Genomic DNA, 16,099 nt, shown 5'->3' on the forward strand with positions numbered 1-16,099 from the left:
GTTTTTAAGTGTGGCAAGTGGCAAGGGATGGTTCCTGTCTGTTCCCTCAATAACTTAAGGGAAAGAAATTTACTGACCTGAACTGTTTCTCCCATGGTTTTTTGTATTTTCGCACTCTAACTCATTTGGAGTGCTTAACCAACGACCATAATTAAATTATAATGCACAGCAAAATTAAACTTTGCAACTTTTTTCACCAGCTACACAAGATTCACAAGACAATTAATATAACTCCATTAGATTCCCATCAACCTATTGCTTTAATCAAAATAACCTCCATGTTTCTGTAGCAATTGAAAATTACTTGGCAGCTGGACTGTGCATTTGACAGGCAAGGCTGCCATTCCTTTTTTTCCTGGCTCCAGTCTGGCTCCATCCTGCTGGTTAATAGAGGACAGAGACTACTAACTGCTTCCTAAATACCATCAGTGCACACTGTAAATTTCCACTCCCCTAGGCCTTCCTGAATCCAGTCCTTAACCCCCAGTTGCAATCTGCCCTGCCCTGTAACCCAAAGTCTGACCAATGCCTCAAAGGTCATGCGACATCTATCCCCCATGCCTTCGTGCATTAGATCCTGCAGACAGTTCCGCCGGTTTCATCAGGAGCAATTTCCCAAGTCATAAAATATCACTGAATCCCTCAATCCTGTCACTGCTGTTACTAGTAGGAATAGGAAAGCTCCTCTCTCAGAAGTTCCTGCTAACAGCTATTATCCCTTCATACAGGAAAATATCACTTTTAGTCCTGTTGGTCTCGGCCCGATACATCAACTGTTTATTCTTCTCCATAGATACTGCCTGAGTTCAGCATTTTATCTGTTGCTCTGGATTTCCAGCATCTGCAGAATCTCTTGTGACAAGATCACTTTCATATGTTTCTGCCTTGTCCCTTCAGCGATGCAATTAATCGTTCCTCCCCACGCCAACTTGGCGCATCAGGCGACAACCTTGCCATTTCGTTACTGTCTGTCTGTTTTATGCTAGCTTGACACTCAACCCATCATGAGCAGAACTCAGGGCAGGGGCGGGCTGGACCTGAGCCCGGGACCTCTCGCCCCGAGGTCTGGTGCGGATGCCACCTCATTACCCCACTGGCACAGACAATGCAATTAGCCAAAGTTTCCTAAATACACCGATAACTCCAAACGTCACTTCGGTGCCTGACATGGTGAACTAGCACTCCCAATTGTGTGCACCTTGGAAGTTCTAACTTCCCTTCAGAATCAAAGTTTATTGTCATATGCATGAGTACATGTCTGACAGGTCAATAATAATCTTACTTGCAGCAGCACTCAGAGGCATATTGCATCATATAAGCAGCATTCATAAGAAAAATATAAATTAAATACAATTTTTACAAGAACTCATTTAGAACGGAAAATAGCTGTTTTAGAACAAAGTAATCAAAGTGGTGATAGTCACAAACAAGAGAAAGTCTGCAGGTGCTGGAAATCCAAACAAAATGCTGGGGAACTCAGCAGGCCAGGCAGCATCTATGGAAAAGAGTACAGTCGACGTTTCAGGCCAAGACTCTTCATTAGGTTTCTGCTCTCCCACCTTGTTTACAATTGAATTCCATTCCAGTTCTTACTTAGTGAGACAGTCGTCTTTGTTTAAAATTCTTGTCCTCTCGTCTTAGAGTGGAAACCTGATTGGATGAGGACTGACCAATCAGGAGGGATGGACTACAGGGGGCATAAATACCACCGGACTAGACATGCCCAGGCATCATCGCTGACGAAGATGGCAGAGTTTTTTCATCGCACTGTTGGTTATAATCGATACCTGCACCAGGCTGGCAGCCCGAGAAGAGTTTATTCTAGTAAGTAGGCTGTGCAAGTAGCTGTTCTTGAACTTAATGGTGTGGGACTTCAGGCTTCCATATCTCTTGTCCAATAGTAGCGGCAAGAAAGCAGCTTGGCCCGGATAGTGAGGGTCTTGAGCAGCTCTTCCTGTAGATACTGCTGATGGTGGGGAGGGTCATGCCCTCGAGACATTGGGCACAGTCCACTACTCTCTATAGTTTCTTACATTCTTGCACATTTGAATTGATGCACCAGACCATGATACAGCCAGACAGACACTTCAAGCAGTACATCCATAGTAAATTGGAGTGGATCCAGGTCAGAAATTGATTCACGACACGACATCCTGAGGCTCTTCTATAGTTGATGTAAGCACTACCTGACAGTAATCATTGATGCAGGTTGTCACATTTTTCCAGGGCGCCAATACAATAGATGTCTTTTTAAAACACTAGGTCAAATAATCCAGCCAGTTAGTCTGTACAGATCTTTAGCCAGGAATGCCATCTGGGCCAGATGTCTTTTACCCCTTTGAAAGAGATTGAGATGACAGGGTCATCCGGAGAAGTGGGGGCGTGCATCAATGTCATAACTCTCCCTATCAAAGTGTGCCGATAAAGCATTGAGCTCATCTGGGACATGGTGGAGGATTACAAATACCTGGGGATACGAATTGACAATAAACTGGACTGGTCAAAGAACACTGAGGCTATCTCCAAGAAGGGTCAGAGCCGTCTCTATTTCCTGAGGAGACTGAGGTCCTTTAACATCTGCCGGACAATGCTGAGGATGTTCTACGAGTCTGTGGTGGCCAGTGCGATCATGTTTGCTGTTGTGTGCTGGGGCAGCAGGCTGAGGGTAGCAGACACCAACAGAATCAACAAACTCATTGGTAAGGCCAGTGATGTTGTGGGGATGGAACTGGACTCTCTGACGGTGGTGTCTGAAAAGAGGATGCTGTCCACGTTGCATGCCATCTTGGACAATGTCTCCCATCCACTACATAATGTACTGGTTGGGCACAGGAGTACATTCAGCCAGAGACTCATTCCACCGAGATGCAACACAGAGCGTCACAGGAAGTCATTCCTGCCTGTGGCCATCAAACTTTACAACTCCTCCTTTGGAGGGTCAGACACCCTGAGACAATAGGCTGGTCCTGGACTTATTTCCTGGCATAATTTACATATACTATTTAATTATTTATGGTTTATTACTACTTAATTATTTATGGTGCAACTGTAATGAAAACCGATTTCCCCCGGGATCAATAAAGTATGACTGTGACTATGACTAGGAGATGAATTGACACCCTTTATGCAACCTGATCTCACCTTGTAGGAAGTTACATCGCACAAGCCCTGCCACAGCTCTGAAGTGTCTGTGTGTGATTCCAGTTTAGCCTGGTTTCCTCTCTGTGCTTTCAATGGCCTTCCAGAGATCATACCTAGACTTCCTGTATGATTCGGGATTTCCAGCCCTGAACACCACAGATCTAGCCCTTGGCAGATTATGAATCTCCTGGTTCATCCACAGCTGCTGGTTGGGGAAGATCCAGAAAGTTTTTGTGAGTGCACAGTCATCCACACATGTCCTCAAGAAGCCAAATAACAGAATAATCTATGAATGCATCCCAATAACTAATGGAAGTAAAAGCCTTACAATCATAATGAAATCTTATTGACCCCAAAACTCCTTATAGGAAAATAAGCTCTTTTTAAACAGTTATCACTATCATAATTTATACAGAAAGTGCAGAATCACAATGGTACCTCCCCCACAAAGAGCAATAGTACATTTGGGACTGTATAATCAGTTTTAAAGATGTTAGTTGAGGCATAAATGCTGACCGTGACTTTGGGAGAACTCATCAGCTTAGGAAATAGTCCTGTGCAAGTGTTTAATGTCCACTCCAGAATGCAGCCCAGGCTGTGGTCTGACAAATGTCAGTATCTCTAGTAGTTCATCATTCCCCCAGGACAGCACTGACATGTCAGCATACGCTTTGTCCTGGTTCTACACTATAACTCAGAGCAAGTTCACTTGTCCTCCCATGAAGGTGGACATCAAATATGGAATAAATCTTTATGCCTAATTAAAAACTAAAAGAACATATTAGAGGCATAGAGCACCACAGCACAGAGGCAGGCCCCCTGTCCCACCTAGTCTATGCTGACATATTATTCTGCCTAGTCCCATCAACCTGCAACGGGACCATAGCCCTCCATATCCCTCCCGTCCACGTGATTATCGAAACCCACAATCAATCAAACCCACATCCGTCACTTCTGCTGGTAGCTCATTCCACTCTTGCACCACCCACTGAGTAAAGAAGTTCCCCTTAAATCATGTTTCCCAGCCTGAGTTCCACAGACCCCTCAACTAATGGTAGGGGGTCCATGGCATAAAAAAAATTGGGATCCTTTGCCTTAAATAGTTCATCTTTCACCCTTAACATATGATCACTAGTTCTAGCCTCACCCAACCTTAATGGAAAAAGCCTGCTTTCATTTAACCTATCTATATACCCCTCCTAATGTTGTACACCTGGTACAAAATTAGGTACTGCCAGCTTTGCATATTCAGCTCACTGACCAGTCTAGAGCATTGTTGGATTAGGGTGTAGAATTGTTGTCTTCTTTGTAATTTTTTTCTTGTAGTTTAACTTTTCTATGCTTGCTTGTATTCTTATATTATCACTTACATGCGTGTAATTTTCTAACGATTACAATACAGTTGCTTCTGTGTTTTTCTAGAAGCTTCTTAGTTTTTAGTAGCAGATGTTTCACCACTTGAATCTGGCCATTTTATAGGTTAATTGTTCTCACTGAGATTTTGTTTTCTCTAGTCTGAGTATGGGGTGAGCACAACGGCTTTTTCCATTGTCTTTTCTTTGTCCTCTTGGCTCCTCCATCTTTGTTCATTCTTTATTCTTGTAACCCTCAATTAAATTTGGTGCCATGGTAGCGTAGCGGTTTCCATGACATTATTACAGGCCATTCTTTAAGGAGCCTCTGTACGTTGACTCCTCCCGAAGGAATACCTGGGTTTTCTCCGGGTCCTCCAGTTACCTCCCACAGATACCGGGTAGGTTAATTAGTCATTGAAAAATGTCTCGGGAATAGGTTAAGGTTAATCAGGGTTGTGGATTTTTTGGGGTAGCATGGCTTGAAAGGCAAGAAGGGTCTTCACCATGCTGTATCACTAAGTAAAATTACTAGTAATAGGTTTTATGCCTTATTCTTGACTTTGGTAGAGACTTTGGATCATAAAAAAGCATCAGGATCCAACAACTCAAATAGGGGTAGATGATTGACAAAGACTTTAGGTTTGACTATAATTGTCATTTTAGGTGAGAAGCTTTCTAACATTCACCCTTTTGGCTGGGCTGCTTACTTGTCCTCTACCTGAGGTACGGAAGGACATTTGACCCCTTTTGAAAGAGGACAACACAGTAGGAAAGCCAAAGCCACAAGGAAGTGAATCAAGGTGCTTGATCCTAGTTTGCAGCTCACAAAACAGACTGCAAACTAGGATCAGAAAAGCGGTGTCCACCATTAAGGATTCCCAGCACCCAGGACATGCCCTCTTCTCATCGCTACCATCAGGAAGGAGGTACAGAAGCCTGAAGACACACACTCAGCGATTCAGGAACAGCTTCTTCCCCTCTGCCCTCCAATTTTTAAATGGACATTGAATCCATGAACACTACCTCACTACTTTTTAACTTATTTCTGTTTTTTCACTGCTTATTTTAATTTCATATTTAACATACATATACGTACTTACTGTCGTTCAGGGTTTTTTTCTATACTTATCATGTATTGCATGTACTGCTGCTGCAAAGTTATCGAATTTCACAACATAAGCCGATGATATTAAACCTGATTCTAATTCTGAAATAACCTTAACCATCCTTTGTATTAAACGGAATGCAGTGCATACTGAATCCTAACACAACGTGATGTTCAGGCCATTATTTATCCTACTAAAAGTAAAGTATATTTTCATTCCATTCTGTCAGTGAAAAAAATGACCATGAAACTGGTCATGTGATTCCACAAAGCTACATCGTGTCTCCTATTTTCCTGACCTTTTATTACTCTCTCACCTACTCTCATTGATACCACATTCATCACGCCTGGCAAACAATTTTTGAAAACACTAAAATAGAGATATTACATAAAATAAACAAAACTTTGCATATTCTAAGGAATAACAAATGTCTAACAGTGTATTTCAAAGCAGCTATTCAGCCTTGTGGTCTTGCTGACATTTGTGAGCTCCTCAAGTTCTGTTCGTGTGGTTTAGGATATGAATTGCAGGCTTGTAACTGACTACCGGGCACGTATCATTTTGTATATAATACACCTGCTTAATGTTCAAGGTGAAGAAGTTCATGACAGAGCAGCTGCAGGATTCTGAGTGTCAGGTAGTGTTGGGAATAGGAAAAGTTTTGGCAAGTTTTGGGGGATTTCTGGGAATGGCAAGCCCTTCAGGGGTTCGAGTGTGTTCGAACTTGAAAAGCAGACCATTATAACACAGTACAGACCCTTTGGCTCATGATGTGCGCCGACCTTTTAACCTACTCTAAGATCAATCTAGCTCTTCCCTCTTTACATAGGCCTCAATTTTTCTACCACCCTCATATCTATCTAAGAACTTCTTAAATGCCCCTGATGTATCTGCCTCTACGACCTCCCCATTCCATGCACTCACCACTCTCTATGTAAAAACCTACCTCTGACATACCCCCTATACTTTTAAAATTATACCTGTTCACTTCCACCCTAGGAAAATGCTTCTGGCAATACGCTAACTATAGCGTCCGGTGGTGTGGTGGCATCAGCACTGGACATCTCGGCAAATGGACCCAGGTTCGATTTTGGCCGGCCCCTTGCATGCTTTCCATCCGTGCTGGGTTGAGCATCGAGTTAGCAGCTCGGCCTCGTAAAAAATAGTCAGATGGTAAAGAAACAGCAAGGTTACTGCCCAATGTGCAGAAAGGAAAAACAACAAACGTACACAAACTATGCCTCTTATCATCTTATACACCTCTATCAAGTCACCTCTAGTCCTTCTTCGCTCCACGTAGGAGAACTTAACTCACTCAACCTATCCCCGTAAGACATGCTCTCTAATCTGGTATATCTCCTTTGTATCCTCTCTAAGGCTTATAGACAATGATATTGTAGTCATTGAATAGCTGGCAACTGTAACAGTGGACAAGGCCAAGACAGGACAGAGACAATACCAACAGGGCCTAGGCCTCACTTGGGACTGCGTTGGATTACCTACAGTACACCTTCAGAATCAGAATCAGGTTTAATATGTGATGTGAAATTTATTGTTTTGAGGCAGCAGTACATTGCAATACATGATAATAAAAGCTAAAAATTACAATAGCTGTGTACATACATCTATTGATGCTTCTGGACACATCTTCAGTGATGTTCCTGGAATCATCAGGTGTTTCGGGTCTTTCAGCATCATACAACCTCCTCCAGGTGACTCAGCCGGGGCTGATCAGACCCCAGCTTGTGTCCAGATGGCTAGCTACTTATGACTCCATGGCTCCCCTCTTTTCAGCCACAGCCAACTTGAGGCCCTCTCTGCCGCATCGGTGGTACTGCGGATGGCTCTCCTCTTCCTCTCTCCCTCGATGCCCAAAATGCTGAAGGCTCTGGCAAAGGAACGGGCTGCAAATCCCCTACAACCAACCTCCACTGGGAGACACCTCACTCTCCATCCAGCCTGCTGACAGTTGCTGACCAGTCCTGCGTACTTGGAGAGTTTCCTTTCAAAGGCCTCTTCCAAGCTGTCTTCCCATGGGACTGTCAGCTCCAGCAGCACCATTTGCTTAGTAGACTCAGACACTAGGACAATGTCTGGTTGCAGGGTGGTGGCTGCGATATGGTTGGGGAACTTCAGCTGCCCTTTGAGGTCCACCAACAGCTGCCAGTCCCTTGCAGAGGTCAGAATGCCTGCAGATGTTCTTTTGGCAGGTATTGGCTGCTCCCCAGCTCTGACAAAGGCAATGGTCTGCTTGGAGGGTTGGGACCGCTTCGCCCACTCAACTCCTGCACTGACGGCTTCAGCGATGGTCTTCAGGACCTGATCATGCCTCCACTTGTACCGTCCCTCACCAAGTGCCCTTGCACAGCCGCTGAGGATGTGCTCCAGGGTTCCTCGCTTGGAGCACAGTGGACACGCAGACGACTCTGCCTTGCCCCATGTGTGCAGGTTTGATGGGCTTGGAAGCACATCGTACACTGCCTGGATGAGAAATTGGATGTGGTGTGGTTCGGCTTTCCAAAGATCAGCCCAGGTCACTTTCCTCTCAACCGCATTCTCCCATCTTGTCCAAGCTCCCTGTTGCTTCATTCCAGTATATACAGTATAAAAAATAAATTAAATAAGTAGTGCAAAAGGAGAGGTTAATAAAAATACAGAGGAAGAGTTCACGGGTTCACCGTCCATTCAGAAATCTGATGGCGGAGAGGAAGGAGCCGTTCCTGAGTCGTTGAGTGTGTGCCTTCAGGCTTCTGTACCTCCTCCTTGATGGTCGCAATGAGAGGTGGGGCATGTATTGGGAGATGGAGGTCCTTAATGCTGGATGCCATCTTTCCAAGGCTCACCTTCAATGCTGGAGAGGCTAGTGCCCATGAGGGAGCTACATAGTTCGGCATCATCTTCCAACCCTGTTTGGTCACCCCTCCATACTATATGGTGAAGCCACATCTTGCAGAGTCAAATTCAGATTGAAGCCTAAATTTTCAAGTTGTTCCACTAGAAAATGCTCAAAGGACAATCATGGAATGTTTTCCTTGTGCTTTCAACTGCTCCTCGTCTCAAGCCCTTGATCTGTATGTCCAAACGCAGACCATCAAGACAAGCTGTAAGTCAGATGTGTTGACTTCTCTCCTTTGCTGAATCTAAGTTCAGGACATGGGGAAGAAGCTGTGAAAGGCAATTAGTGTGTTCTGGGGCATTGCCTCACTATCCGATGCCTAAAGCCTCTTCACGATATGAAGCCTGCTCCATTCTGACATCTGCCTGTTAGGTACAGCAGGTCATCTCATTCAACCCCTGTGGTCACGGATTCTAACCACCTGCATCACCGTCTGGTATGGAGGGGAGAGGGGTGAGGGCACAGCAGAAGGCTGTAGACTCAGTCATCTCCATCATGGGCGCTCGCCTCCCTCCCCAGTATCCAGGACATCTTCAAGGATCATGCCTCAAAAAGACGGCATCCATCATTAAGGAACCCCATCACCCAGGGCATTCCCGCTTCTCATTGCTACCATCAGGGAGGAAGTACAGGAGCATGAAGACATCCACTCAGTGATTCAGGAATAGTTTCCTCCCCTCTGCCATGAGTTTTCTGCATGGTCATTGAACCCATGAACATTACCTCACTACTTTCTTTAATCTTGTTTAGCACTGCTTATTTAATTTCTTACTGTGATTTACAATTTTTATTATTATGTATTGCAATGTGATGCTGCTACATAACAACAAAATTCATGACATATGCTAGTGATAGTACACCTGATTCTGATTCAAGACAGGTTAGTCTAGGTAAGTGGCCTCCCTGGTGGGTTTGGGCAACTCCATGAGCGTGAAAATCCTAGCCAACCTTAAATTAAAAGAGTCAAATCAGATTATAGTTGACTTTAGGAACCTTCACCATCCAGGACTTGCCCTCTGCTCATTACTGTCATCAGGGAAGAGATAAAGATTAGCTCTATTTGTCACATGTACATCGAAACAGTGAAACATACAGTAAAATGCATCTTGTTCTTCAGCAACCAACACAGTCCAAGGTTTGCGCTGGGGGCAACCTACAGGTGATGCCATCCTTCCAGCGCCAACATAGCATGCCCACAACTCACTAACCCTCATGAAATGCCTCTGCAATGTCAGAAGAAATGAGAGCACCAGGGGGAAACCCACATGGTTATGGGGACCATGTACCAACTCCTTATAGGGAGTGTCAGGAATCAAACTCCTATTGGTGATTGCTGGTGGTGAAAACCATTGCCTTGCTTTACAACACCAGCAATCACTACTGTGCTAACTGCTACACCACTATGCAATCCACTAGGAAGGAGGATGTATATAATATATTTCACATTGCAGTTCCTTATGTATTACACTGTACTGCTGTCGCAAAACAACAAATTTTGACAACATAACTGTACACCAGTAATAATAAACTTGATTCTGCATCTGGCAGTCCCAGAAGGATAAAAGATGAAATGCAGCAATTTCCAGTTAATTGGGCTATCGGTGACTAAGGGCAGCCGCTTATTTGGGACAACTCCAAAAGGACAAAAAGAAATGGAGAAAATTGCCGGGATTCCCTTCATTTATTTGGGGCACTATGTCACCTAACTGGGCCAGGAGACTGTTGCGGAAGTTTCTGACTAGCGTCAGTAATGTGCACTTGTGTGATTGCTGCACCGAGCTTAGCATGAACAGTTTTTAAATAGCATCAGCTGCGTGTGTTTGTGTTCAAAAAACAGTGATTTTTGTCACTGATAGGTGGTGAGAATTAAGCAGTAAGACAACACAGAGCTGTTTTGCTCACCGCAGTTTCAAGCATTCAGGCTTGGAGATGCCAGAGACGGCTGGGAGTAAAATTGAAACGATTTCACTACTTCAACAAGTTTGGGACTAAGAGGGATTTGAAGGTATTGGCAATCACCTTGAATGAAGATACGGAGGATGCAATTACTGAAAGTGTTGTCCATTATTTACACTTGGTGCCTACTCTGACGTTGTTCATTTACACCGGGGGCTGCAGACCTGGGGTCCACTGACCCCTCAGTCAATGGTGAAGGTCCATGACATAAAAGCGGCTGGGAGTCCCTGATGTACAATCAATCAAAAGAACATGGCAGTGTACGCTAGATTAATTCCTCCAACAGTAACTATTAGAAACTAAAACACTGTTTTAAAATATTGTAGTCGTGTTGGTAATGTTCTAATTTGTTCTGGATTTCATTTAAATATATAATTTGTTACTCAATTAAATGGCATTTAGTCTATTTTTATGCCTTTTAAACTATTTCCATGAATCTTTGGCTAATCAGGGAAGGCACTTAATTGGGCTAAAATATACTGGTCCCAATGTGCCCCAGTTAACTGGAATCCATTGTATATTTATTTTAATAAAGGAATATTCTGAGATAGAAACAGAAACAAAAGCAGAAATGCAAAGCGCTGATGTAATCTGTTGGCCAAAAAAACGCACCATTCAAAAAACGTAAAATAACTGCACCATCTCTTGGGCAGCGGGAAGCATTCCTATTTATTACCACTTTCCGGATGGTCAAGAACGTTTAAGTTAAAAATTACTTTTCCCCCAGGATTGGTTTCTTCAGTGAGTTCCTTTAATTGTTTGTCATTCTTTTTATAGTTTTGTTACTAATCTCTTGGCCCAGAGGATGTCTGAAGCTAGAAAATGCTCAATGCACATATCTTTAGAGTAACTCACTGAGAAGTGAATAGCAACCAGGGTTCTATTTTTACTTTCCTATTGAAGCAATTTATTATTAGTAACTTCATCATATTCAAAGTCACTCTGGTGCTTTCCTGCCACCGCAGTTGTAACTGTTCAATGGGGTGAAAATCAAAAGACCAGAAATGCGATCATGTGGCACTAACAACAGAAACGAAATTTTTCCCTGAGTGAAATATGATTAAGACCATTTCAGTATAATTTCTGGAAATTCAGCTACGCACTTGCCAGTCTGAGTCACATCTGTGCGACGGACAGACGCAATTTCCATGACAGATGCACATCAAAAGGTGTCGATCTGCCCTTGTGGGATTGCATCTGGAATATTTCACACATATTTGGTGGGCCTACATAAGGGAGGGCACAGTGTAGTGCAAGCTTATTAGATTGCTTTTCAAAATAGAAATTGTCGGAGAAAGAGAAGTTAAACAGACAAGTCTGTTTCTAAAAGTCGAAAGTAGGCCTTCTGGAGCAGGATAGTGCACTGGAAGAATCTTTGGTTATCTGTGAGCCCGCTACTGGTTTGATGCCCAGAGGTGGTCTGTTCTGGGGTTGGACCACCGTCAGCGTCTGTGAGTGGGTGGTTGGGAGAGAGAAAAGAAGCTTATTTTGCTGCTATTGCTTTGTTTTGCTGCTGTTAGTATGTTACAGAGTCATAGAATCATAGAAAAGTACAGAAATAGGCCCTTCGGTCCATCTAGTCTGTGCCAAACTATTTAAACTACTGTACTTCCATTGATCTGTACTGGGACCATAGCCCTCCATAACCCTATCATCCATATACTCATCCAAACTCCTCCTAAATGTTGAAATCGAGCTCAAGAACAGCTTGTTGTTGATGCTGTTGTTAGTGTTGTTGTGGTGAACATGGCAGCCATGCAAACTGGGTGCCAGAATGTGTGCTGACACTTGCAGGCTGCCCCCAGCACATTCTTGTTAACGCAAACAACATATTTCACTGTATGGTTCGATGTGTAAATGAACTCGAATCTGAATTTGAATCACTACTGACTCAGTCAATCAGAACATTCAAGTCTGACATTGACAGACTCTTAGATATTAAAGGGTTCAAGAATTCAGGGATATATTCCTATTGGAGAAGAATAACACTGAATATAAGATCACACACGATACTATTGAAAGGCAGAACTGACAATAGGAGTTGGAGAGTCTACTCCTATTCCACTTCTTGCTCTCCATTTAGAACAGGTGTTCCCAACCCTTTGTAAGCCACGAACCAATACCATTAAGCAAGAGGATTGTGGACCAAAGGTTCGGAACCACTGATTTAGAACATTGCCAGGATTATTAGCCAATCAGGCAGCATCAACGGAGGGGAAAAAACAGTTGACATTTTGGGCCAAGACCCTTCATCAGGACAAGAAGGGAAGAGGGAAGAAGCCGGTATAAGAAAGTTGGGGGAGAGGAAGGAGAACAAGCTAGAAGGTGATAGGCGAATCCAGGTGAGGTGGCAAGCGGCAGGGTGGGGGGAAGGTGGATGATGTGAGAAGCTGAGAGGTGACAGGTAGTAAAAGTAAAGGGTTGAAAAACACTGAAACTTTTAGTTCAAAGTTCCAAGTTAATTTATTATCAAAGTACATATATGTCACCATATACAACCATGAGATTTATTTTCTTGCAGGCATACTCACTAAGTCCAATAACCATAATAGAATCAATGAAAATCTGCACCAACAGGGCAACAACCAGTGTGCATAATAATTTTAATAATAAGTAAAATATTAATAATAAATAAGTAAGCAATAAACATCAAGAACACAAGAGGAAGAGACCTTGAAAGTGAGTTAATTGGTTACGGGAACAGTTCAGTGACGGGGCAAGTGAAGTTGTCCCCTCTGGTTCTAGAGCCTGATGGTTGAGGGGTAATAACTGTTTCTGAATCTGGTGCTGTGGGGCCTAAGGCTCCTGTATATTCTTCCTGATGGCAGCAGAGAAAAGAGAGCATGACCTGGGTGGTGGGGGTTCCTGATGATGGATGCTGCTTTCCTGTAGCGACACTCCACGTAGATGTGCTCAATGGTGGGGATACTACGCTGTATCCACTACATTTTGCAGGATTTTCCATTCAAAGGCATTGGTGTTTCCATACCAGGCTGTGATGTAGCCAGACAATATGCTCTCCACAACACATCTATAGAAGTTTGTCAAAGTTTTAGATGTCATGCCAAATGTTCGCAAAGCCATATATGTGCTCAATCTATGTGGATTTAGCTAGTCCTGTCAAAGGTGGACTAGTTAAATTCCACAGCACAGTCCTGCAGTCAGGACTGATCTCTAACTTCCACCCTCTTCGTCTAAGGCGTGCTTCACTTTAAAAATACGCTTCAGTAAAATAAATAGATTATTGCATCAATGCTGCTGGAGTCCCATTGTTCTTCCATTCTGACAGAAATATAACCAAGTCATCACTGGGATATCCTACACATCCTGTATCCACTTGTACCCGGGAGGTGTTTTGCGTAATCCTGGATGTTCTTGGCATTTTTTGCAGTTTATTCCTTTTTCAAAGGAAATTAACATAAATAATCCTTTGAGATCTGAACTTCCTTTGCATTTATCAAAATATGTGTGCATGCACACCATAAGCACACATGTGCATCCCAGAATGAGACACCTGCAAAGCTTGAGCGAACAGTCTGTACCCAGGCTCAACACTGCTTATGGTCTAAATGGTTCTGAACTCTTGTGGTGAGAGCTCAAGATATTCCTTCAGACCTATGAATCATGACTCCACATTGCTGAATGTACTGTTTTGAAATGTTTGTATAACTTAAAGCAATAATTAGAACATGTCTCTTCCGGCATCTTTTTTTTAACTCCTCCACTGCAAAAGCCCATAACTGGTTCTGGCAATGTTGAAGTCTTGTTTGCATCGCCCTTTGTCTAGGACCTCCTTCTTGACCTTATCACCATAAATGACCCTACCAGGAGCTAAGTGCCAGATGGCTAAGCTCCAGACGGCATCGCTTGTGCTGACCTTTGTTCAGTAATCCTACCCCATGATTAATCCAACCCTTCGCTCTTGCACAGTGGTGACTACTTGATGGACCTGTAGTCAAAGGTGATTTCCTGCATGGACCTTTCTCTGAAGTACAGGTAGCACGGCAAGGTCCAACTGAATGGAACCATGTACAGCAGTGAGGCCATCTATTGATGGTTCTGATCTGGGTTAGATGGCCGTGTCTCTGGAGTGGAGCTGAGAACCAGTTATTTTCTGTCTCAAGACACTATGATCACAGTAAAAGAGGCTTTAAATAAGACTGTTACGTATAGGAGCAGAATTAGGTCATCAAATCTGCTCCATCATTCCATCTTGGCTGATTTATAATCCTCCAAAAAGTAGTGTATACAGTCCAGTCCCTCACGGGTAATGCTCTCCTCATCACTGAGCACCATTGTCGCAGGAAAGCAACATCCATTATCAGGGACCCCACCAACCAGGTCATGCTCTCCTCTCACTGCTGCCATCGGGAAGAAGGTACAGGCGCTTCAGGCCTCACACCACAAGGTTCGGGAATAACTATTACCCCTCAACCATCAGGGTCTTGAACCAAGGGGGACAGCATCACTCAGTTTCACTTTCCCCCATCACTGAACTGTTCCCACAACTTACGGACTCACCTTCAAGGACTCTTCAGTTCATGCTCTCGATATTTCTTTCTTCTTTATTTCTTCTTATGATTTCTTTCTTTTTATATTTGCACAATATGTTGTCTTTTGCACAGTAGTTGAATGCCCAAGTTAGTGCAGTCTTTCATTGATTCTATTACGTTTTTTTTATGGATTTGTTGAGTGTTCCTGCAGAAAAACGAATCTCTGGGTTATATGTGGTGGCATATATGTACTTTGAAATAGAACTTACGTTGAGCACCCAACTAAATTTATCACTCACAATGCAGCCACCCCATACGAGATATATTTATACTTGATGATGAAACATTAAGTGAGATCCCTCTTTTCCCTTTGATCATAATCAGGGACATCTGCCATAGCTCACATTCTAGTCACCTTTACACTTATCACCTTATACAGCAAATGCTTATGTGTGGGTTCATCACGTTCAGTTTGAGAAAAACCACATTTGTGGGTTCACACGTATTTGCAGAGACCCAGTAAGCAACTGATCGGTTACGTGCTCAGAATGTAGAACTGACAATAAACCTGAGTCTCTGTCAACAAGATAGGGATGATATTGATCATACAGAATTTATCTGTGCAGGTCAACTGTGAATTCTTTCACTTCCTCCCTCACCTCCATTCAGGGCCCCAAAGAGCCCTTCCAGATGAGGTGACACTTCACCTGTGATTCTGCTGAGGTCATCTACTTTATCCAGTGCTCCTGATGTGGCCTCCTCTACATTGGTGAGACCCGACATAAAGTGGGGAGAACTTTGTGAAGCACTTCCACTCCATCCACAAAGAGCAGAATTTTGCAGCAGCTAACCATTTTAATTCCTATGCCGAGTTCCATTCTGCCACGTTGGTCCATGGGCTCCTTTGCTGCCACAACGTGGCCCCTCTCAGGCTGAAGGAGCAACACCTCATATTCTGTCTGGGTCGCCTTCAGCCTGATGGCATGAACATCAAGTTCTCCAACTTCTAGTAATTTTTCCCTCCTCCTTCTCTCTTTTTCTATTCCCCACTCTGGCCTATTACATCTTCTCCTCACCTGCCTGCCACCTCCTTCTTGCCTTTGTCCCATGACCCACTCTCCTCTCCTATCAGATTCCTTCTTCTCCGGCCCT

The sequence above is a fragment of the Mobula birostris genome, chromosome 7, assembly GCF_030028105.1.
Source record: "Mobula birostris isolate sMobBir1 chromosome 7, sMobBir1.hap1, whole genome shotgun sequence".
NCBI classification, from domain to species: Eukaryota; Metazoa; Chordata; class Chondrichthyes; order Myliobatiformes; family Myliobatidae; genus Mobula; species Mobula birostris.